General features: G+C 35.6%; 1 protein-coding gene and 1 long non-coding RNA gene across 2 annotated transcripts in view; both read right to left on the reverse strand.

Moving 5' to 3' along the window:
* LOC135076144 (Kv channel-interacting protein 4) overlaps positions 1-26,070 on the reverse strand; it is a 194,991-nt gene that overhangs the window by 94,559 nt on the left and 74,362 nt on the right. The window lies entirely within an intron of this gene.
* LOC135075838 (uncharacterized) lies at positions 4,076-4,684 on the reverse strand. The gene is made up of 2 exons (XR_010258124.1): positions 4,577-4,684; positions 4,076-4,292 (listed from the first exon to the last, which is right to left on the reverse strand). It is a non-coding gene; the product is annotated as an uncharacterized LOC135075838 (long non-coding RNA).

Below are 26,070 nucleotides of genomic sequence, written 5' to 3' on the forward strand. Positions count from 1 at the left end.
TTCCTTGTAATTAAGCAGGTACCTCATTAAATTACGAAGCTACACATTATGTGACCTTTCAGATTATTATTCTTGGTGGGCAGTTTTAATGCTCGGGGTTTTAATCTGGGGTTAATTGGTTACAAATTGAAGCTCTTAATTAAAAATATGATTCAGTGTTATTTTACAGTATATTTTAATTTCGAATAATGGGAACGTTTAAATTATATGTGCGGACAAAATGTCTCTTTTCTGTACTTTACAGGAGATAAAGACTACCTAAAAGTTAAACTTGTTGGATAATGGTTAGTAAGCTTACATTAAGGCTGGGTTGCACCATGATAATTTATTTAACTTGATAAACGTCAACAATCTGTCAAACTCCATACAAAAAGCACCGTTTATTGTTATAGTTACCGTTAAAGTAAGTTGGTGCAACTCAGCCTCAGATATTAACTAAAATAACTTGAGTAACGTCTAGTGCGTCGGAAAATTCCAATAATTGAGATAAACATTATTGATTCTTAGCTATTGTTATTAATAAATTGTTGGTTAATAGCAAGTATCATATCATTTCAAGTTGGTTTGTCTTACATAAAACGAAGCTTAGTAACTCGTGTGTCTTCCACAGACTCGTCCGACCTGCAATAACAAAGTGACCAGGGCACGCAAGGCTGTAAATTTTACACAAACAACGTTTTTATTATTCGGTTTATAGGGCAATGATTTCGCCATGTACCCACTTTTACGTTTGCACCGACAGCAAAAAAGGAGCTGGCTCCACAAAAACAAAGTTATTAACCGTATTTTGTTGCGTAATTTTTATCACACCTTTCCTGGAATCGGCTGTAAAAATAAAGGAAGACTGCTTTTATTGCCATATTTATAAGGCTTTGGTCTGTAAGTTTTCTATTAGGTACAACGAACTATTTTTTTTATTGCGAAGTCGTACTTATTTCAAGTCGATAAAATGCCAAAATTTTTGTCCTGTTGTGCCGCTATGAGAGATTTTTTTAACCTATATTTCTCATCTAACAAAAATTACATTGTTACTAAAATTATGGTGCTGCTCAAAAGCTAAGGCATAGGTAGTCCTTTCATCATCATCATCATCATAATCTCAGCCATAGGATAGGACGTCCACTGCTGAACATAGGCCTCCCCCAATACTTAGTCCTTTGCAAGCAGAATAAGAATACTCATACGAATGTCCCATTGAATTTCCCAGCGAAATACCAAACAGAAAATGTATCTATTGTCAAAGAACGAAACATAATTGTCAAAGAGCATAAATTAAATTATCACAGAAGCGGCATCGCAAACACCGCTCAACTGGTGACGATTGCATTAACGTAATAACTCCACGGGTCGTAAGTTATTATGGCGAATACGATATACGATCCAGCCAGTAATAGTAGTGTAAGTGCACTTACGTGAGCACTAATAGCTACGCCCAAGGTGGTAGTAATTCGAAATGCTGTTTATATTTTTATTGCAACATTTTATTTCATCTTATGCGCTTATGGACCAATAATTCTTTCACAAACTTGATCTTTATGGAGTCTGTCTATAAATTAAATATTATTGTGTTACCTTATACTTCTTTCTTCCATCGGATTTATCAAGTGTTTGGAGATGACGTGCATTTGAATGATATAGAAAAATCTTGCTGGTTTCTTTAGCGAACGCTATCACTTACATATAATTTAGTTTACTCCCAGATAATACTTAAACAAGCTACAATTTATCAATACGGGTTGTGCGTTTAATTAAAGTTGTTCTTACAATAAAACCGCTAACAAATGGCATCGCCATTAGGCCGCCGAGAATATTGAGAGCGTTACTAAGCGTACACTTAATTAGTTTTGTTTTACGGCGACGTATTTTGGACTAATAATGGTTTGTTGTTGGAGCACGAAAGATGTCATTTGTAACTTTAAAAGGAAGAATTATTATAATACGCTCGTATTTAGAAACATTACTATGAGTTCTCACAGTGGGCGTGGACGCACAGGGTGACACATGAATCAATCATAGAGCTCTATGCGCTGTGCGTTCGATTTGCTGCTTCACTTAAGCAAGCAACGTTTGTGAAAACGGGCCTTGGTCTTCTACTTCAGAAACTAGTTTCAATTTACCGCTTTATAATACCGCTTTAAGCGTCATGCAAGACGTGATTTTTGATATGACCGGTCATGATATGTATAATTTAGGTACATTGAAAAATAGAGTCATGTAGTCACTTCTAGCATGCTTATTATTTTTAAATTTGTCAAACATCGAAGCATAATAAAGAAATAAACATTTTCCCAAAACGATGCTGAAACTTCAGCTGAATTACGTACGCATTTAGTCGTTTCTGATCAAAAGTTAGTTATGCTAGATGGATAGCTGCTATAAAAATGCTAAGTAACCTACATACATAATTAATTCCTGAAACTTTCAGCTGTATTTTCGCTGAAGCAATAAGCGTGGTCAGCAGATATAAGGGAGGAGGGGCCAATGTGCGCATTGAAGAAATTTCCATTCAGTGGCAAATGAAGGGTGCTCGAAAACTGATGACGTGTAAAAATCCGATAGAGCCATCAGGGGTCCGTTTAAATGCCGTCGATGGGACGAGAATCACTTAGTCGCGGAATGTTAAGTCTACGATTAGCAGAGTGACGCCACGTCTAGTGGTTTGAAAGTTGACAGGGTCCTGGGTTCGATTCTTAGGAGGGACATACCTATACATTGAAAAATATTTTTTATACCTAATTGTTTTCAGTATGATTGGGACATTGCAGACTTAATAATAAAGTGATTCCAAAAAAAATAAAATAGGATTCCGTACTTCAGACGGCATGATAATTGATATCTTATAATATTTTGCCTGCATCTCAGACGCCCAGCAGGGCTAAGATGCGCGCCGTGATAAACTGCTATCGCGGCGTTATATCGATTTTGACGTCACTATATCGTTTTATCTACCGGCGCTAACATGGCACCCCGAAAATTATCATGTCATCTGTCAAAATGTGATAGTGATAGATTTGTTTTTTTTTTTGTGATAAACCTGGCAAGCCCTAACATGAAGCGCTAACTATATCATATTTTGACATCACGATAGGATAGGATGTGGTGTTTTTATCGTCCTCGATCCTTGCCCACGATAGCAAGACGATAGGAGATTAACTTTTTTGCAAGCTACTTTAACTCTATTTATTTATCATTTACAATGGTAAATGACATTTTACGATTAATTTGAGGCTAGAAAAATTCAAAGAAAGGAATCTAGCACCTTTGTGATACTTTTACTTCTAGGTGGAGATTGAGTTTTAGTTCAAGAGTTTATCAGAAGCAGCATTTTGTAATTATTGCAATGGATGTGAGGCGAATCTTGCGACAGTTTATAATCATTAACTGCAAAATCTAAGTGCTCCCACAGTCCCACCCACATTTAATTATTACATTACCTACCTTGTAAAATAACCATTACTTACTTACCTACTTAGGTAGGCAGTCAACAACAGTACATCAGACAAATATTAAGTTGCAAATAACGTGAGATACCCCATAGTGTTTAGCTTGATTTAAGTACCTACTGTCATCTGTACATAATCTTGTAAAAATTATTGAAAATGGGGCGGAATGTGGTGACCGAGCTTCTTATGTCTACATTATTTTCAAACAGTGGCAAGGTCATTGTCAGAAATTAGCATTGGGTGGGATATGTAATCAATAAAAAATTGCTATAATAACAATGAGAATAAATGAATTTTACTAATTTTATAACTTGACGGTGATACCATACATACATTCCACATTACTATAAATCTAATTTCTCCGTTTGGACTTTTTTAAGGGCTTTAATGTGACAGGATGATAATCTTGTACAATTTATTCCATTATAATAAATTCATTCATCATCATCTCAGCCATAGGACGTCCACTGCTGTAATGCTTTCCATGTTGCCCGATGGGGCAGCAAGGTTCTGGAGTGGAGGCCGGGTACTGGAATACGCAGCGTGGCACGTCCACCCACAAGGTGGACCGACATCACGCAGGCCGCTACATTCATTCATTATTGCAGTGTAATTTCAAAATAATTCAACCATTATTTACAAAATCTTTATTTGGAAAACTTTTGTTTTACAATAGCTATTGATAATTTCAAACACTAACAGAATTCCATGAATTGGTTAGCCTAGCCAGTATCCTTGAAGTTTTTTGCTGATTGTTATTGTGAATTTTCATGACAGTGAGCGAGACTTGCTTATGTCTGCTTTAGAATGAAATAATCACTCATAATCCCACACTTCTTCATCCACTGTCTGAAAAAAAAAAGAATATTATTTAAACACAATTATATTATTACAATTACATAAACAGTTCATAAATAGAAACATTTACTTAATCCTATTTGTATTTTAAGTTTACATACAAAATGTTGATCATCAATATTATTACACAGTGAAAGAACTATGTGAAATAAATATAGGAAAGAAGATGAAAGCTTATTTGTAGGAATAGATATTTTTCCTTTTATCAGGTGTTATTACTTATGAAAATCAAGATGTGCGGAGTATAGCTAATATTTTAGACTTTAGGTACTTACTTTGCTACTTATGAGTGTAACTTTATTTCTCAAATCTCAATAAACTTTCTGACTGCTTCATGTACGTTGAATAATTACTGTAAACCTCGCATTATGGGATAGGTATAGTTCGGACTTCGGTTATTCTGTTAATTTTGAAGACTTCATTCTTTAATACTGTCGGTATGATTAGGAATTCTTCATTGTTTTTCTTTAACTTGGTTATCTCTTCGTTTGATATTTTCCGTACTTTAGAAATATTAAAAATAAGACTGGAAACATAAAAATACAATTTTAAAAACACAAATACAATCAAGCAGTCATGTAATGTCAACAAATTTGACATAACTTTTTTTTAATGACGTTCTCACTGCTTTAAGATATGTGTTTTAGCCGAATTAATAGCAGAAATGAACGAGATTGAACGAATGAGCTAAAATATTTCAAGGTTGGCCAACATAATAACGCAAATTTTTCTTAATATGGCAACAATTGGGTTATCACGCGATAGCGGTCGATAGACTTTTCTATCGATGGTCCCATGTTAGGGAAAATGATAAAATTATCTACGTGATCGAAAATTGTCTTATCATATCATGTCATTGTCGATGCGCGCATCTTAGGCCTACAGGGCGGCTAAAAAATCTAACATAAGGTTTGTGAGTTGTGACCTTAGTGGTACACCAAGGTATCTTACTTAATATTATAAATGCGAAAGTTTGTATGGATGTCTGGATGTTTGTTACTCTTTCACGCAAAAACTACTGAACGGATTTTGATGAAACTTTACAGTATTATTGTTTATAACCCAGAATAACATATAGGCTATGATTTATGACGATCTGTGACAAACTAAATTTCACGCGGGTGAAGCCGCGGGCAAAAGCTAGTTGATAATAAATACGAGTAATGCTTAAGAGTTACTTAAGAACGATTCTAGACTCTACTTCACTTAAAATCGAATAGCGAATTTCGCACTTCCATAAATATCAATTTATTAAATCCCATGAGAACATATTCCAACACCCGATATTATAACAGTCGAATAAACTCAACAACATTGGCTCCAAAGGAGTGATAAAGTTGGTACATTGCGTAGATCAAATGTTTGCCAAGTTCCCGCCATTGTCCATAGTTGGACTAGTTGTAGCCAATGCCAAGGAACAATGGAGCAAGTTTAACAGATAATACGGGACTGAGATTAGGATTGGAAGTTGGTATTTATTTATTGTGGCGGAGTAGTTATAGTTCGAATAAGTTGATTTTAGATATACAGGATGACTAAATAAGACTACTCATGGTATGGTATACGTACTGGATTTGTCTCATATTTGGGGAAGGTACTATGTATTATGTGTAGAGTCTTAAAAGGATGTGAATAATTTAAACACTCTGTATACTCGTATAAAGAGTTTTTTTGTAGGGAAAACCAAATTTGTGTTAGTAAACGTTCAGTTAGGGGGTAATGCCACAAAAGCCCTAGTTAAGCCTAAATGCTAATGATAAAGACTTTTTTAATCGAAATCTTACTGGGACAAAGCCTGCCTGCGGGCAGATTTTTAAGCACACAGTGAAATAAAATAAATGTCTGTTTGGGAAGTTTTATGTACTTTTTTAAAGATAAGCTTACTAGGCATGTACTCAAATATACCTAATACTGTTCGTGCTTTTTAATATAGATTAATTATATCTTATATGAAATCAAAGTAACACTTTACCTAACAATTAGATTAATCACTATAAGTATTAAACATGCGTTTCATTTTCTAATTGATGAACCACGGAGTCATCTTATTTGTTAATTATACAAAATACTAGACTCGATTATTGCAAAACACAACCAAACTTCATTTTAAACTACAATCTAAACAGCTCAGAATAAACGTATCTACACATTTTCGCACGGATTTCGAAACTATTTTAGCCCGAAACCAAAACAGGGTCCGCTATTTCAGAATGTATTCTCTGATAACAGGGTACAAAGCTAGATAAAACTAGGCTGTTTGCGCTATAGTGTACGCAGGATAGCTGTACACTACAGTACCTCTAGCATGAACAACTTTGATCTTCGAATCGTTTGCGTATTCGACAAAATTCGATACTCAACCTTCGAATGAAACAATAAAGTGACAATTTTGATTTTCAAAATAAGTTTCGTGCAACCATTTTTCATATTTAGTTCACTTTACGACACGTTCACAAGGGCGCTGTTGTAGTTTTCGTAGGTACTAAGTCTTTTGATGGCTGATTGAGGATTGCTGATGGATGATTCGAATACGCAAACAATTCGAACTCTAAAGTTTTTCGTGCTAGACGTACAGGATAGCTGTGACACAGTTTCGGTTGAGTGCCGTTATTGAATTTCCTTCGAGGCGCTGCTGTAATGCAGTTTCGCAGCAACTCATACAACTTGGGCGAGCGATGGGGCCCATCGATACACACGGCACTGATATTGTTTGAGAATTGGACGAGGGTAGTATGCTAGTTTAATGGGTATACACTAGTTTTAACCTGTGGTTTTGCTTGCGAGAATTTTGATCTGGCACAGCACATCTGAATTTGTTTCAAGGCTCTTTTACTTTATGACTAGATCCGCGATTATACCGATTTCTTTCTTACCAAAAGTATTAATTTTCGTAACTTTAACGTAAGAAATGATTACTTCCTTATACAAATTCTCGTAAGTATCCATTTTGTGAAAGCGTATTTCCTTCTAAGAAGTCCTTTATTATCTAGAAATAATTAATTAAAATTGGTTCAGAGGATTAGCTGTGACAAGAAAAATCCTTTACAATAATTGAAAAAGTTAATAAATAAGTATGTTTATTTTTATACTCGTAAAATGGTTTTACATTGAAACGAATGATCAATTTACACGAATAATAAATATCAATTTGGTAATTTTGTGTCTGTACGTGACATACTCGTATAATAATTCGTATAATATCTACTAAAACATGATCGTAAACCGATATGAAATATTTATTACATTTATTAACCTACTCGCTATAGGTATACCTACCTACCTTTATTTTATTGTACGTGTGGGTTTATATAGTTTTATATTACTTTATTAGAAAACATTTCAGTTCAGATGAAAAAAAGGCAATGATATTTTTTATTTTCAATACTTTTAATCTTATTAAGAGCTTTTTTGGAAAAATCGTGGCAGCATTATCGCGATCAAATGCGTAACTATAAAGGTTCCTTTGTTGGCCGTTCAAGGTGATGGCCCGCCATCAAACTGATGAGCGATACAAAACATTTTGACGTAATCCGCCCAGACGTAGTGATGGGCGGGCGTTTTATTTTCGGGATACTGAAAATGGATACTCGAGTACGGCCCGGGTGATGATGGCGTAAATTATGGCGTGAAAGACATTTTTTCAGTTTGCTTTTTCAATGTTTGTATTACATTATTTCAGCTAGCTGTCTTTTTCTTAACTTAGCAAAACTCAAGCTGCAAGAGGAGCTGAAATGCTGAATACGATTGCCTGTGTAGTGTTGTGTGATAATATGGTATCCACTTGAGAACTTATGAAACTTAGACGGTCCTTAAGAAAAACTTATTGCAGTGGACTGCAACTCATATGACTTATAACATTACTTCTCTATCTTGTCGTTTAACCATTCAGTTGTAATATCACATAATACTAACTTAGAACTTTATTATCTTTCAGAAAGTACTCAGTGAGATAAAGTTTGAAAAAATACTATAAAAAACTATGCCGATTCCACGAGTAACTATCGTACTAATGTATCTATTCTCGACACTTGCACATCGCTATAGAGTCTATTTTTAGTTCCACATGACACGATCGATCGCTCGCGTCTTGATCGCATCTCAGACAATAACGTTACACGTTAACCGCGGTTGGAAATTAATCGAATCTTCTTCCTCGATGGAGGAATTTACGAAAAAATGATATTGAAATAAAATGAATTTTATCGTTGACGATGAAACGAAACGAGCATTAAAATTCGCACGCTAATTGAGGGTGCGAAAGTTGTCTAATTTCAAACACTGCTTACTTTTGATAGGCCGAGTCGCCTAACTTTTGAGCGCTATGAGAATGGCGAATATATTTTTATACTGAATAATATTTATTATTGGATATCTTTCGTTTTGTTGTAGACACTGAAACCTACAAGTGCTTTATAATCACTGACTACAGTGGCTATCTAATTTGAAATATAAAAATATTTATATTTAAAAATGGTGTGAATATTTTTTATAAAAAAACACGCTGTAGCTGCAAACACCATAAAATCAAAATACGCCTTTTAGGCAACGCATTACGCATCCCTCCAAGACGGCATACGTCACCCGATTTGTGATTCCGTAACACGCACCGGGTTAATCCTTCGCGAGGATGTTGTGCGATTCATTACGCGTTTTGAAGGTGCTCCAAAGAGATAAATGCCAGGATTTTGGCGGGCTTATTTATGCTCAGGTGGGACTGTGTAAATAATCGTACGACTCGAATTAACAATTAACCTTTTAAATGAAATTAGACAACAATAAAATTTACAGAACTGACAGCCGATGGGGCAGCAAGGTTCTAGAGTGGAGGCCAGAACCCAGAAGGTGAACCGACGACCTCATACATAAAGGTAGTGGGAAGGCGTTGGATGCAGGCCCGCCACCAACCGGCCATTGTGGAAATCATTGGGGGAGGCCAATGTTCAGCAGTGGACGTCCTATGGCTGAAATTAATGATGATGATGAATTTACAGAATGAATAACGCACGTTTGTTTTTCGAATGTTTTTAATGTCGATAGTGAGCTGAGATGATTCTTTGTGGAGTTCTTTTAAACGTGGGCGTTTCACGTGGTCTGCATACCTAGAGCTTACAGTCAAGTGCGGTGCGTGGGATGACGGCTCTCCACTGTGAATAAAATGGACCGACGACGGCGAATCACTCGCTCTTTTGTACTTGTAATAGGGGTGGTTTTGCAAAAAATATAGTATAATGTGTTGCTGCCATGTCGTCTGTACTTTCGGGAATAAAAGTCCTCGTGGGTTTATACAGTATTTTCAAATTACGCGACTGATTTATATGCAAAGCGACTTGCTGTAATACAAAGCCGTGGATCAGACTGATATTCATCAGCAGAAATAAATTTAGTGACGCATTTAAAATAAAATTTCTCTAAGTGATTAGAAACGTATCAAAGGGAAAAGAATACATGGAAGATTGTGATTGTTTTAAACAATGCGCAATGCTTTGGTGGGGGACATGCTTTTTATCGATGAATAAACCTGAGTGATTTTCTATCACTTGACTTGTATTATGAAATTATCGTGTATAAAAATCTTTTGGCATAGATACTGGTCTAAACTAAGTAATATTAATGAACTAAATTATTCACCTAACCCATTCAGTCGGCTACACCGAAACTACATTAATCAAACGGTGAATTCATCTTCGCTGTTGCAATTCTGGAAGCGATCGGCTAGCGGGCGAGCATGACAGCCGTGGGCACTGTCGCTCGCTTGAGAGACAGTTCCAGAATTAGACCTGCCATCAGGGTTGGCCAGTCTGACCAGCGATTATCCTCAATGTAACATTTAAATTAATTATGAAGTGACCACAGAAGTGACAAAGTTAAATATAAGAAATATTTGATTTGGTCGTTTGTTTTTTATGCTATCCCTATTTCTATTAGGTATATCCTCCCTCTGTACTAAAGATACTACCTTTATGCATTACTAACTGAAAAATGACATATAAACACCTAAATTCTAGAGTTATGCGAAGGTACTAAGGTCCATGAGTATCTTTAATCGTTACTGACTTAAAAACCATAATTTATGAAGGTGTTCAAGTCTTGCTTCTTCCTTTACACATCACTGCCTCTGAAGAGGCTGCCCAGAGCAAGTCAAGTTGAAAATAGTCAAAATTGTCTAACGTCAAATTCCGCTCACCCGTAGAAACGCCCTTACTAGCCGAACGTGCAACAAAAACGGGGTGCACGAAAATTGGCCCCTATGCCCCTTTAATTGGCTCGGTCCGTAGCGACGCGTTTTCAAAACGCCATCTGGCGTCGAAATAGACGAACGTTTCCAGAATATTCATTTCGCGGAAAGAACCGAGGTGAAAACTAAAGGCTAAAGGCTAGTTCGCGCCTTTTTTGCTGCACTGTTTTATTAAAAGCACGGACTGTGGGCTTAGATCAATGTGCAAATATTAAAGGGTGGCCTCAAATGAATTCAAATCTACATTTATGATTAAATTGTTTAAGCACATAATGCCTAAAATTATTAGGAAACCTAAGTTGACGCGTAATAATACGAACGACTTGATTACATTGCGGCACATAGCTTAAAACTATGTTATAATGTTGGTACTTAAAACGTGAATAATTACCGGCCCTTTAATACACCGAGTATAATACAATAATTACAATCATAACGTGGCATTATAAAGTTTAGCATAAACATACCTACATTCAAAGTGGCCCTAACTCGATATATTGCGATTATAAAATTATATCATTATGACCCGGCTATCTCGGTAGCGTTTGACCTATGCATAATAATATTGAAGCTTTATTATTTTTTAAATACATTATTCTGCTGATACGATTATTCAAAGTCTGTTTTCTCCTCTCCACCGAGGACTTTATGGTCAGTAAAACTAAATGAAGCACAGCATTAATTCTATTTTATGTTTGCATCAGACATTAAACTGAAATTATGAATCCACTAATATTTAATTATTCATGATACTGGCTAAGCTGTTTTGCTCACGTAAACTATGAGAGCGTTATTGAGCATAAGAATTTTTTTAATGAACATTTTAACGGGCACTTAAAATAGCACTCGTTGGTTTACAATACACAGAAATCTTAATATTATTTGGGGATTAATTTTTAAACAGGCGGAAGCGTGGATTGTTTTCAAGAATATTGGCAAGTTGCAATTTATTCACAATAGCTATGCACATTCCGTATTTTTGAAGCAAACTGTGCGCATCTGCAATATGTTACTTTCACTCGAGTATACTCGGGTATATACAGTGTACAGAAAGAGAGTTTTAGTTTGATTGGTTTACTGTTTATCAGATGGGATTGAGGCTCGGGACGCATGTCAATCGATAGAGCTACGTCGTTTATTTACTTGCTATAGTACGTCCGTCTGGGCCCAGACAATATGCCATGGTAAGTATACATATGTGTCATCAATCAACGTGATTATACATAACGTGCCATTAAACGCAATATTATCGATTAAAACCTTCAATACAACAGAAATGCTGAGTCGTGTGAAAAGATTTCGTCAGGAAGTGATTTGGGAACATAAAAGAACGTTACAAAAGTAAGGGACGGAGCCGGGATCTATCAAGAAGAGTATTATAAGTAGGTGGTATACTTACGCATATATGGAGTCCCTAATAGAGGACCCGATCGATGAATATTTTGAAGGATTTTAACCCTTCAAGCATTATTATAGTCTTGAATGTTTAACACAATAAATAGAATGTTAATAGTTTTTCATTCAGTCCCATTTTCTAAAATTTAGTTTAAGTGTGCTGTTTTTCAGCACTGCACTGCCTAATTCGAAATTATCTAATTATTGAAATAATAATACAATACAAGAACGTTTATTGCTGTTTATATACGAGTACTTACATAAATAAATGCGTCGACAGTCATGAATATTTATGCAATTTCAAAGTGTAATTGTATGTGAGTACACCAAACAAAGTTCTGTTGAACAAAAGTAAAAAGAGCCAAGCTTCATAAATTCTTAGAACATTTTACGTGTATGTTATTCATTTATGTACAATATGTACATGGTGTTAAACTGACACTCTTGTTAAGTGACAAGCTTTTATTGTAAAGCATCATCAAAATCTATCAAGTAGTTTTTGATTGAAATTGTAACAAATTATTTAAAAGTAGGTCTAGTATTATTTAATTTCATACATTCATATTATGTAGACCTGCGTTTGACTTTGATCAATCACACATGATGGTAAGTGATGATGATGTCTACGACACTCAGTAAATACTTCTCGCGTTTTAAGGACTTTTAACAAGCAGGAAACAGTTTTCTACGCAGTTTTACAAAATGTCTGTTCAAGGCGAGAGTGAATAAGCACTTACAGGGCAGATATGTACCATCCTAGACTGCATCCCACTTAACATCAGGTGCGATTGTGGTCAAATACCTGCCTTGTTATGCATAAAAAAAAAAAAAAAAAAAAAAAAAGTTCACCTTAGGTACCTACCAAATAAAAAAGTATAAATAAACAAATAAAATGAGCCAACTTGGCCGGCGCACTACCGTGCCCCCATTCAGTGTTTGCCGAATGAAGTTTGCGAGCGGTTGAATCCCGACCGCGGGGTTTGCTCTTGTGATTGTTGGGAACTTGATTTACAAGAAAGCACGCTTTTAATTGTTTGTACGTGGCAAATATGGCTGCTTTATAAGTCTAGCCGCTGTCTCTGCTTTGACACGACCGCGACGATAGAAAACATTTTAAATTTTTCTTGCTCTGACAAAAAGATTAGGAGACAATTTTATTAAAATTTTTAGCATCTAGGCATTTTCACTTTCAAGGCATTTATACAAGTCTCAATAGAGCTTGTATACTTGTTTGTATACTTGTTATAATGCTTGTATACCATTAGAAATGTTTGAGGTAGGCTACACAAGTGTAGAAGAAAACAATTTCATAGAATCGTATTAATATCATTTTTACATTGTCTACAGTTGGAAGTAGATACTTTTACATTATGATGGTATGGCATTTTATAATTAACTTTTTAAAAAAATAAAACCGACTTCAAATGCGTGAACACAAAAAAAAACTAAAAATTAAAAATATTGCGTATAAAAAAGTTCATCCCCAATTTTCCACCCTTGGGGGTGAAATATTTTCTTCAAATTCGCATGAAACTACCCTTTTGATAATACCTATTCAACAAAAAAAATAATCGTTCAAATTGATTTATAATCGGCGGAGATATTGCGTATAAAAAAGTTCATCCCCAATTTTCCACCCTTGGGGGTTGTTTTTTCTATTATTCAATTTAAATGGGACCACCCTTGAGGTATTACCTATACGCCGAAAAAAGATTTGTTCAAATCGGTTCATAATTGGCGGAGTTATCGCGTAACAAACATAGAAAAAAAAAAAAACATACGGGTCGAATTGAGAACCTCCTCCTTTTTTGAAGTCGGTTGAAAATAAAACACACATCCAAAATATGTTTCGAATGTCGATTTAAAGAATACTCCATCAAATATTTTCTGTTTTCACAATATCAGTCTCTCAACTATACGAAATCATAAGAAGAACAAAGGCTGCTACAGTAATTCCCGCAAAGTACTCGTAGTTCACAATATTTTTTCAGTTGAATTGACGGCAAAGGAATCGACAGTCGGAGTCCATGGATTGTTTTATTTATGCAGCGCCATTCGGATAAAGCTTTTAGCCTGAATCCATTTATGCAAATGCGAATTTCATTTAAAAGGTGACGCTACACAATTCTCAGATCAATGGCTCCGGCAAATGGATCGTCTTTAATTAGGTTTTGGGGATCACTTACGATGGAAATTATGTGTTGGTGAATAAGATAGTTTGGCTGTAACTCTTTAGGTATTATTGAAGTACATAATGATTATACATACACGTACTTACATTAGGTACCTACTATCGGTGAAAGTGACTATTAAGAGGGGTGATTCTCTATTATATTCTCACTACCTATAAGCAATCATTCTTCCATTCTTTAAACTGATTTTTATTACAATAAAGAAAACCTATAAAAAGTAATACTTAATACCTACTTCCACAATCGTAGTATGTACTCGTTTATTCAACTCATCCGCCTTTGTTTAATGCTCTGAGATTTTCCATTGCAAACTCGACAATCTCATTGAAACGACTTTTGAAATTCCCATAAGCCTCAGGCCGGGATAGAGGCAGTGGTCATTAATAAGCGTCAACCTGAGGTAGACGCCGCGGTTCAATCACGAACAAAAGACGCCAGATAAAAGGTAACCAAGTGTCCTCAAGGTCGATACAAATGATCGTCTCCAAAACCAGTCTGGAGTGACGAGGCTTGTTTTCGCCGCGACAAACACAATGGCTTTCGTAAGCCCTGAATGACACCTTCATTATAGGCGCTGACGTTTCTAAAATACTTGGCGAATTGTTTGGAAATGTGGCGCGAAATACAAATGCTGGCGGGCGAGGGTTTAAGTGTCCTCTAAGTATACAAGTTACTCGAGACAATAAATTGAGAGAAGACCTATAATTAGGTACTTTAGGAAGGCGGCTTCCAAGAAAATTGGGTTCTGTTAAATTTGTTTCATTGTTGCGAAAGGAAGGCACATTCCAATGTCTCTGTTGCTAAATTAACCTTTTAATTTACAATTCGATAAAGCTAATTTGTCTCAGTAGGTATTAACGTTTTAGTGAGACTTTGCCTTTTGACTCAAAGTATTACTAGTATAAATGTATACCTACCAATTAATTATAATAGGTATATTATTCTGTAATTAGACGAGTCAATATCTCTAAGTCATTGCCTTATTATTTCAGGATGGTTGAACATTTTTTTGTCATATTGCTAAATCTACTTAGATACTAAGTCAATATGATCTAAAATATTAAATAAGGTAAGAAACAGATTCGCTACCAGTCCAACCACAGCCCTATCTCTGCATGGAAAGTGGAAAAGTTGTCAAAGTTGTTCTTGCACTCTGCGGGAAGTCATCAAGCGATATGTCAGCCAAGCTTCGACTGTCGCATTATTTCAATCGTACGGAAATAAACTTATTGAAACGCAACAACCAAGAAAAAAGGTTGTGAGTAATCGTCAAAACTCTCTTTTGTTTGTACGGAAATATTTTGTGCCTGGCTATACATTTATTATTCCATAAAGGTTAGACCAGACCAACGCGTGCAGCCGGCGTGCACGATGACGATGGCGATGGCGACCAGACAGCGTGTATGAATTTGTAGCGATGTGTTCACATCAACGCGTCCTGTCATTGGTCGCGGCGATCTATGCAGCGTCTGCACGCAGCGATCAGCGATCATCGCGACATTTGTCACTGTGACGTTTCTGTTTTTTAAAATCGATGTAATAAATAGTAAGTAGGATCTGTTAAAAAGTTTTTACACAATTAAAAATGAATTATTCATAACATACCACTAGTCTGACCTACTTGAATAATAAAAAGGTTTTAGAATAAAGTATCAATATCAGAATTTATTTTTTGGAAATAAACAAATTATTCTAGTTTTCTCGAGAACCTGCTTCTTCAACTTCATAAATAAAATTGGGATATTATCTGCAGAACAAAATAATTGAGAATGTACATGTCTGCAGCTTTCTCAAAGGCCCTAGAGCAATGCTAAGTACCTATGCCATAAATAAAAACCTAATTAAAGTCATCAAACGTCTCAGTCATTAATTTAGTGCCACTAGAAACACCTAGTTGATCAAAACTGATGTCTTTTTGTATTTTTGGGTTATTATTGAAGACAAAAAAGATATTTGGACTATTATGTACTCTGTGATTTGGGTGCATAATGTAATTTCCTTTGCCTTAAAAAAAGTAAATGTCAAGATGACTGTTGCACCAAAAATGAAAATGAAAATTGATTTTGATAGATGTTGTGTTGAGTTCTGTGTAGTTTTGTGCGATTTAACGATAAGAACGACAATGGTAAAAGGTAATGGGGGCAAATTTTTTTCCCTCAAGGAAAAAGATGAATTGGATATAATCTCACTTGCCCACAAGGATACTGTACGAGCACGTCAGCATCGACCGCGACCTACAACATGCTAGCCGACTGGCCCATGAACCCTGAACGAACGTGCACCGTAGGCACTCTACACCGACGGCACATTGGACTGGACACATTGAATTGTGTACATTATGTAAATCTTGTATATAGCAATAGCATAACAGTAATAAACCAGATATCAACCGTCCGCGTTGTGTTTCATTTCCCCCACTGAGGTCAAGAAAGCCTTAGTGCAGTCCTCCTTCCTATCAAACCTTTCTTTAAATCTAATTAAAAGGTATTGTTAGGGCTCTAGGGACTACAAACGAAGCCAGAAATATAGCTTGGTTATGAGTAACCAATACCTACTACCTATACCGCATGTAATCCTGTCTCATTCTATAATATATGGCCGCCTGAATAAACTTGAGTGAAAACGTGTTTCCACTGTCTCAATTGCATCAAAAGCTCCAAACAAATCATTTAATTCAGTTTTTAGCCGAATAGGCGTGATTGACAATATGCGTGACAGTGACAACCTGCACGCGCAGTGATCGCCATCGCGGTCGCGGCAGTGTGAAACAACTTTTGCACGCGCAGTGGTCGCCATCGCCATCGCCATCGCTGCACGCGTTGGTTTGTCCGAACCTTTAATGGGAATTTTTCAGCGAATTGTCAAAACCTACAACTTTGTTTTAATCATCAGTGCTAATTCAACTTTGTTTGCAAGTGAACGTGGGCTTGAAGATATCCGAAATATTTTACTTTATGTACTTACTGAAATGAATATTTTGTGACTCATAATATTATTTTACGCGAAACTCAAAGTCGTAGATATATTACTCGTAATACTTGTATGTTATCTACAACGACAAAGTATCAAAGTAACTTACTAGCAATCTGTTTCAGCGCTGTGACAGCAGATTTCAATGTATTCAACGTTCGCCGACGTAAATTCTTCTTAGCGGAAGAAGAAAAGTTCTGCATGTCTATATTCACTGACGTGGTACTTTCGGCTTTCTTCATAGTGATTGGTTTCTTTTAAATCACGGTCGGTTTCTAGAAAGATCACGGTCGGACACTATAGGATCACGGTCGGTTTTTATAAGAGCCCGTCTATTGTTCGACGTTCGGGAACATACTGCGTGTAAATGCATATCAGAACAGTCCTTGACTCCTTGTACGAAAATCAGAACTCTTCAAAACGAATAGGAGAATGCGTGGAGAGGAGTTATTAACTACATTTTACTCGTATTAGCTGTGGTATTAGTAACAATTACAATGTTATGTTTAATCAATCAATTGCGTATTCAGTGACAGTATTTCGATAATGGTACTAATTTTTAACCACTGGAAAAATTAAATCATCCTTAGCAGGCATTGCAGCCTATTTCAGTTCATATGCGAGAAACTTACGTCCTTCTATGATACACAGCTTAGTAGATAAATAATGCTTAATGAACAAAAGTAATTTAACTAAGAAGGTTGATAATTTATTTACTTAGTCCGAGAGAAAAAATGAACTTTACATTTTATTTTGAACACTTTTTAGCTGTCTTAATAATAAATTATTATGTGACAGGGTTAATTCCAATTTAAATGAAAATTCATTGTGAAAAATGTGTGTCTTTTCTTTCTTTAAATTCTAGGCTAGGAATGAATATGGAATGATTGAAACCTACTCAACAGTTTCTCTGTTCTCCCGCGCATTAACACCTGATCATGTTAAGGTCCATCCACCGCGAACGAGTAGCGCTGACGTGCGGTAAACAAGTGCTATTCCCGGCGGCAGATGCCCGCCATACAATCAGGTTCATTAACAATCACGGCGACCTTTGGGGGTTATATAATATTGTAAGTACACAGGTAATGATTTAATTATATAATATTGTAATTATTGTACACAGATTTAAGTAAGTGATGCCGCAATTATGGTTATCTTTAGGTTTATAAGATTAGGGCAGAGATTTTTCCTCTTAAGAGACAAAATAAGGTTTCACTCTCCTTGATATTCGCAAAAATGATGAACGTATAAAACTTAAAACTCATTAAAACTCATTTATTTCTGTAAATAGGCTTAAAAAAAGCACTTATACATAAAGATTGCTAAGCGATTTTCTTTTTTATAGCAATATTGATTCTCGCAGTCCTAAAAAGAAGATCATCATTAGTAGACTTCAAACGGTTAATGATGATGGTGAAGACGATTTGAGCCAGAATAGTGATTATCATCATCAACATTATCGTTTTGGCCGTTGGATGTCGACTGCTAATAATTGGGAAAGGCCTATATTGATTTTCATTGATTGATATAACCTCCTCCTTTTTTGAAGTCGGTTAAAAATGCAATTAGGTACTGTATTTTGAATGATATAACTTTACAATCCAACTTGTTAGTACAGTCAGCGTCAAATAGTTAGTGACATCCAAAGTAGCCAAAAAGTTCGCAACACGTCTTTGTTGCAATAGGAATAAGGTTGTGTTATGAACTTTTTGGTCAAGCAGTACTAAAACAGTGCAGAATAATTTGGAAACTTTCATACGTGGACCAACAAAGTTCCATGTAGAAAACAAAGCACTAAATTCCTGTAATGTTAGCACTCTGTTGTCGACAAACGCATAGTGAATTTTCGTTTCTACGAAGTCGTTTGATTAACTTTTAATCGTTAAAAGCTCGTTTTGTGATTTTGTGGAAAAGATACAGTTAGAAACTCTTTTACCTTTAATTTTACAGTATGTAGAGCTTTATATGTATTATGGTTTGATTTGTGTCTCTTGGTAGGTATTTATTTAGATAAAATCGGTACCCTCGACCTTCTTTAAAAGGATTCTAACGTTGTTTGATAGTGAACAGTTTTGATAAGCTCTGGAAGTGTTAATTCAAATTATAATAAATTTTACAACATCACATCATTACTTTTTCCCGAAAGGAAATATGAAAATTGTATAACATTTATGTAGGCTGAATGTTCTGTAATAACTTTGAAGTGAAATTCAGGCTCGTGGTGCTTCGTAAAGGATGGTAATTAACATAATTGGTACCTACACTAATTACTGCACGTAGGACTGATTTTTCAATCGTCGGATAACTTATAACTGAAAAATATGATTGGCAAATTGACGGTTTCAGTATGGAAAATATGTCAAAATGACAAGTTTATTCTTATGTTAAAAGATATCTGACGACTGAAATATTGAGCAAATAAGTTCTAAGCTTTTGATGGGTATATTACTGAACATGTTCTGCCGCTTGATGGTATAAATAATACCGCCAGCAAGTCTGCCTTGAGCAAGACGATGCATAAATAATTTCACGTTCCGAATCAGCTAATTTGACGTGTTCCTCAAAACACACACGTTGTAAAATGGCACTTAATTATAAACCAATAAAGCTTAGAATGCCGCGTAAGAAGTGTTAACAATGGAAATCGCGTTTTAGATACTAATGTTATTAAAGTATCGCACACGTTAATGGGTTGTAAAGCTATTTGTAGGGACCGTAACGTTTGCAGCCGTTTATTTGTAAACGGCTGGCCGTAATTAAATTTGTTAATTATTCACGCTTGTTTACAGAAAGCCTGAGGATCGTTATATTTCGGAATATCCTCGCGTAAAAAGGAGATCCGCGAAAAAAGTAAACAGAGCCGCTTTGAAGGCTCAATCTGCCTGACATAATGTACGCAAACAATATTTTAATCTCGGATATTCGTACGCATATTTGCACGAGAGGGTTCCTGTAAGTCAACCCAAAAACTCTGCATCCGAAAGAGATAGATTTGCCATTTATTATATTAAATTATATTATATTTTTAAATGTTATTAGTTTTAGTTGACGGAATTTGACATTAAAATTGCTTAAGTGAAGCAGGAAATCGAACGCACAGATAGATAAATAGAGCTCTCTTTGGTTTGGTTCATGTGTCACCCTGTGCGTGTATGGAAAGCTAGACTAGATGTAAGATGCATAAGGTCAGGTGCCATTATTTATATGTATAACATGATATAACTAAGCATTTTTGTTGTCCATTACAAGAATGTTACTATTTTAATTACACAACCAACTAGCCCTTAATTTTTTACACCTTGATCTTGATATAAATTTAAGAAACTCACCTCAAGAGGTGAAAATACATTCCGCCAGGCCAGACGTGACCAATCACAGCTCAGATCTGATAATCTCAAATAATTTCCAAGGGAAAAATTTGACCGACGTGATTTTGATCTTTTGAGGAACAGTGTTTTTAAAGGAGTACGAACAACACAAATAATTTTAAGCAAGTAGGTATTAATGTCTGAGGTTATTTTTCAGCCTCATTTTAATTGCATTATTTTGTAACTGGCAGATAAATATTTACAACTAGCGGCCGCCCGCGACTTCGTACGCGTGGATCCCGTTTTACCCCCTTCATCTATCTTACGCGGTTTAGATTTTTTCATACAAATGTTTTTTCCGCTAACTCCCGTTCCCGTTGGAATTTCGCAATATCCTGTTGTAACTAAGCTTTAAGTTTACTAAGAGACCTGCATGCCAAATTTCAAGCGTCTAACTTAAGCGGTTTAGATTTTTCATACAAAAGGATTTTCCCGGTAATTCCTGTTCCTGTGGGAATTTCGGGAATTCCTATCTTAGTGCACCTCTACGGTACCTAAGCTACGTCCCTTATAAATTTCAAGTGCCTACGTTTAGCCGTTTAGGCTGTGCGTGGGTATGTCAGTGAGTCAGTCATACAAAAGGAATTTCCCGCTAATTCCAGTTCCCGTGGGAATTTTGCAATATCCTGTTGTAACTAAGCTTTAAGTTTACTAAGGTACCTGCATGCCAAATTTTAAGCGTCTAACTTACGCGGTTTAGATTTTTTCATACAAATGTTTTTTCCCGCTAACTCCCGTTCCCGTGAGAATTTTGCAATATCCTGTTATAACTAAGCTTTAAGTTTACTAAGGTACCTGCTTGCCAAATTTCAAGCGTCTAATTTAAGCGGTTTAGATTTTTCATACAAAAGGATTTTTCCGCTAATGCCCGTTAGCGTGGGAATTCCTAAGTATCCTATAACCTGCCCAGGAGTATGAAGAATAATTGTACCAAGTTTCGTTAAAATCCGTCGAGTAGTTTTTGTTTCTATAAGGAACATACAGACAGACAGACAGACAGACAGACAGACAGACAAAAATTTTACTAATTGCATTTTTGGCATCAGTATCGATCACTAATCACCCCCTGATAGTTATTTTGAAAATATATTTCATGTACAGAATTGACCTCTCTACAGATTTATTATAAGTATAGATAAAAAAGCTGCTTTCTTACATAAAACAAGACTGGTACACGCCGTGTATTAATTCATTATTGGACTATGAATGTTAACTAAAAAAGTGTGGTAATTCTATGGTCATACTCCCTATTTGACTTTGATTTCATAAAAATTATCTATTCAAAAGATTTATAAGACACCTCTATGATAAGATCATGTGTGGTTAATTCCTAAACAGCATACATTCCATTTAGCCAGTCCAGTTAAGCTTTACTAATTAGCAGTCTCCACACTAACACACTAATCTGTAACCGACATGATACAGTGTTCTGATGTCCGGTGTTGATCGACAACATACATCAGCGATGTACCAAACACGCACTTGTCAATGTCGTGATGTACTCCCGGTACTGACTTAGCATTCAATCGTACTTGCTAACAGAATAAATTAGTGTTTTGATTTGAAACTTTGTATTTTGTAGATGCCTGGACAGGTGGTACTTAATCACGCGGGTTTCATTGGTCTGATAATAGTTAAAGAAAATGTTATAGTAAGCACAAAAGTAGGTAACTTGAATTAGTAAAACTAGTATTATCATTTTGGTACTTTTATTTCCGTTATCCCGGCAGCAGCTTGGCTAAGCTTAGTTTGGGATTGTCAAAATTGATTAATCACGTAAAAATAAAGAAAAACATCATTAATTACAATATAAAAACTCATACATTTGAATAAATGTAACTCTTTATATTTCAAAACCTTATTTTTACCAGCTATAAAACGTTTAATCTTTGGCAGCGTTTTTACCGCGTTTATCTTCATTAACGCGATATAAATGAACGTTGTAACACATTCTCATCAACGTCGCGCTCGCGTCGACGCATTCTGCCACATTCTGCCACATTCCGCGGTAATCACGCGGATTACGCTGTCCATTGCCAGTGATCGGATTTTGTCAAAGCTTAGTGCTGAAATTAAGGTTAGTAGGTATTTAGGAGGGTTACGCTGAAATCCATAAAATCCTCTTAAGTTACCTAATTAGTTTCACCCTGTTACGTTGCCTGCGGATTAATTTTGCATAGAAATTTGGTAAAGTAGTTCTACTATATGACAGAATGTATGCAAAAATATTTATAGTGTTATGGCAGCAATTATGCTAGGAATATCTACAAATTATGATGACCTGCTTCCAATAAAAATAATCTGTAACCAACATGATAATGTAATGCATAGCTTGTACTTAATACGAAACACATTGTGTGCCACCTCGTGGAAACAGTACTTAGAAAACTTCAGCATTACTCCAATCAAAAATAATGCGAGCGTATTTAGCCGAATATTCGGCGCTACTTTCATCAATATATCACTACTATACTACGATCCAATGTAGCATCGCTACGCTCGCGCTACAACGCGTGACCGCTTCATCACTCCCATTTCTGACGACGCATTCAATCCAGCTACGGTGATCGCGCGGCTTACGCCTGTCCGCCTGTCCAGTCTGTGATCGGGTTTGTCAAAGCTTACCGTTTCGACGCTCCGAAACGCTAATCTCGACGTTTCACTCGGATAATGCGTTTGCAGCGTTAATTAAGGCTAGCGGAATTGGACGAGAGTGAACTTCTATAGTCATAAATAGAATATTGTTACCGTAGTTGATATTTTAGCTTATATGTTCGTGTCGGTATAGTATGATTGAATAACATACGTTAATCTTTGTATAATACCTTATTGTAACACAAGGCTTTTTGCAATCTACTCAACATGTTTTTCAGAATACGTATAAGTCATAATAAGCTTGTTAAGTATACATTTGTAGGTAATTATGTATTTGCAAAATCACTTTGATGAAATTAGTGAAATTTTTGTACGAATTTATAGCATCGACTACGGAGGCTTTTATTGGAATACACTGCTTTTCTCTAAGTAATGTTAATCAGAATTAATTGACTCGCGATAGCAAGCATTACTCATTAGTCATGACTTACGATTGATCACATACAACAAACTAAACCATAGATAATGGACTAACAATCGTTTACACATTCGCTCATTAGCTGTCCACAAGTACAAACAATATGGAAAATGTTGTATGTATAGAGAACGGGGCATCGCGCTAAGCACTGTATTTTATAAGTTGGTTAATCAATAATCTATACTTATAATAAATCTGTAGAGAGGTCAATTCTGTACATGAAATATATTTTCAAAATAACTATCAGGGGGTGATTAGTGATCGATACTGATACCAAAAATGCAATCAGTAAAATTTTTGTCTGTCTGTCTGTCTGTATGTTCCTTATAGAAACAAAAACTACTCGACGGATTTTAACGAAACTTGGTACAATTATTCTGGCAGGTTATAGTATACTTAGGAGTATCCCACGGGAACGGGAATTAGCCGTAAAATCCTTTTGTATGAAAAATCTAAACCGCTTAAGTTAGACGCTTGAAATTTGGCATGCAGGTACCTTAGTAAACTTAAAGCTTAGTTACAACAGGATATTGCAAAATTCTCACGGGAACGGGAGTTAGCGGGAAAAAAACATTTGTATGAAAAAATCTAAACCGCGTAAGATAGATGAAGGAGGTAAAACGGGATCCACGCGTACGAAGTCGCGGGCGGCCGCTAGTGTAAAAATAAACGCGAGAAAAGATATTGATTGACGAAACTTGAAGTATTAACCGAGGATCAGAATTGTGACATTAATAAGTGTCCCGGACTTTGGCCATAAATCAAAACGCTCGGGACGTGTTGTCCCAACATTGCAGGTGTAGAAACAATTAAAAAGTTCCCCCGTTTTCCCGATGCGACGCTAACTTCTGTTTGTGTTGGATTGTTCCAGAAATCTGTTGCGAATGTTATGTTGTAGCTGGAATTTGTAATTTAAGTTGTAATCGCTAGTAATAAATTTAAATTATTGTTCACAATTAATCCGAGGAAAAGCGCGCGAAAGATGTAGTCGTCCACAGATTATGTAGAATTTGACCTTAATAAAGTTGTGTCAAATATTTTAATCGTAAAAAAACCTATAAGTAGTACAAATACAGGTATTCACAATGCACGTTCATGTCCTATGTATTTGTAGAAGAAATAAAAATTTATAAATATTGTAATGTTTATTTATCGTAATTTTTTAATGTGCGTATAGGTATTTTTTGCTGATTTATAAAAATATGTTTAGTACGGTAATGGGCTTATGTATTTTATGATATAATTTATAATACAATGACTAACTAACAGTAATAAATAGTGTGAACATGACTAGTTAATGAAAATAAATGTTGTTAATTTAGAAATTTGTGTCAAGAAATATAGTCATTAAAATTATGCCCATAATAATAAATTAACAGAAGCAATTTAGAAAGGCAGAGGGAAATGATCTATGGCAGACATTATGCCGGGCTAATTCCAAAGTATAGTGTAATAAATTAACACCTTTGCTACTGTTTTATGTTATACCACAGAGTAGTTTTACTTCGCGAAGGTATTTAAAAAAATGTATGCTCAATGCCATTAACAATATGGTGTAATTTAGCCTGTCTCAAGAGTTAAGCACCATTTTGTTGACAAACGTCAGTGATCGGCACTGCGCCGAAGCTATAGGGCTGACTTCGGTAAAATGATGTGACGTGAGGTGCCAAACTGCGGAAAATGGCGGAGGAAATACATGATTTAGCATGAATTATCATGAATAATATTAACTACTTATTTACCTCTCAGTGTCTTGAGGCAACTTAAAAAAGTACATTCTTTGTTTTTATTATTATTAAGGCAGTTAAATACTGCACAGTATTTAGTACACCATTTTCTTTATTTTCTTCCATCATACACAAGAATACGCGTGCGTGAGTCAATGTTCGCTCGTATGTGAGGCCTTGTCGAATAGTATCCTGTAGGTGGGCCATCGTGCGTGTTTTGTTTTTGATGTAAACTCGCGGAGATGAACAGGCCTGGTTATACATATAAGAGAAGGTGGAAGGTGATTTTTGTAACGCTTTTATTTCATAACGAAACAAAATAATGTAAAGATTATGTGATAAATCTTGGCTAGCTAGCAGCATCACATCTATACAAAGTTACTCTATGGTTAACCGTATCTGATTGGTTGATTAAATGGGCTTAAGGTACAAAGTATTTACTTCAATTAGGTAATCTATTTTTATCATACAGAAAATGAAGAAACAAAAGATACCATTAGCTATGATTAGTCCACACTATCTAATGCTATTGTTTTCTATACATTTGAACTGAATTAACCTCCAACTTACGGAAAATAGCTCTTCAAAAACCTTTCCTATAAGTTTAAAACGTTTTGTTCTTACCATAAAGGAACGCCTTAACGTGCGAACCTTTATGCCGTTGACAGTAACAAATCTAGCACAAATGCAATGTGTACCTACACAATGCAGGAACGGATATTGTGCATCCACACCGCGTCGCAGCACAGAAGGGCGGAAACTAAGTCTGAATAGTGTAGAGCATGTCACGAACATATTGCATTTCTAGA

This window comes from Ostrinia nubilalis, chromosome 11, assembly GCF_963855985.1.
Source record: "Ostrinia nubilalis chromosome 11, ilOstNubi1.1, whole genome shotgun sequence".
Lineage (NCBI taxonomy): Eukaryota > Metazoa > Arthropoda > Insecta > Lepidoptera > Crambidae > Ostrinia > Ostrinia nubilalis.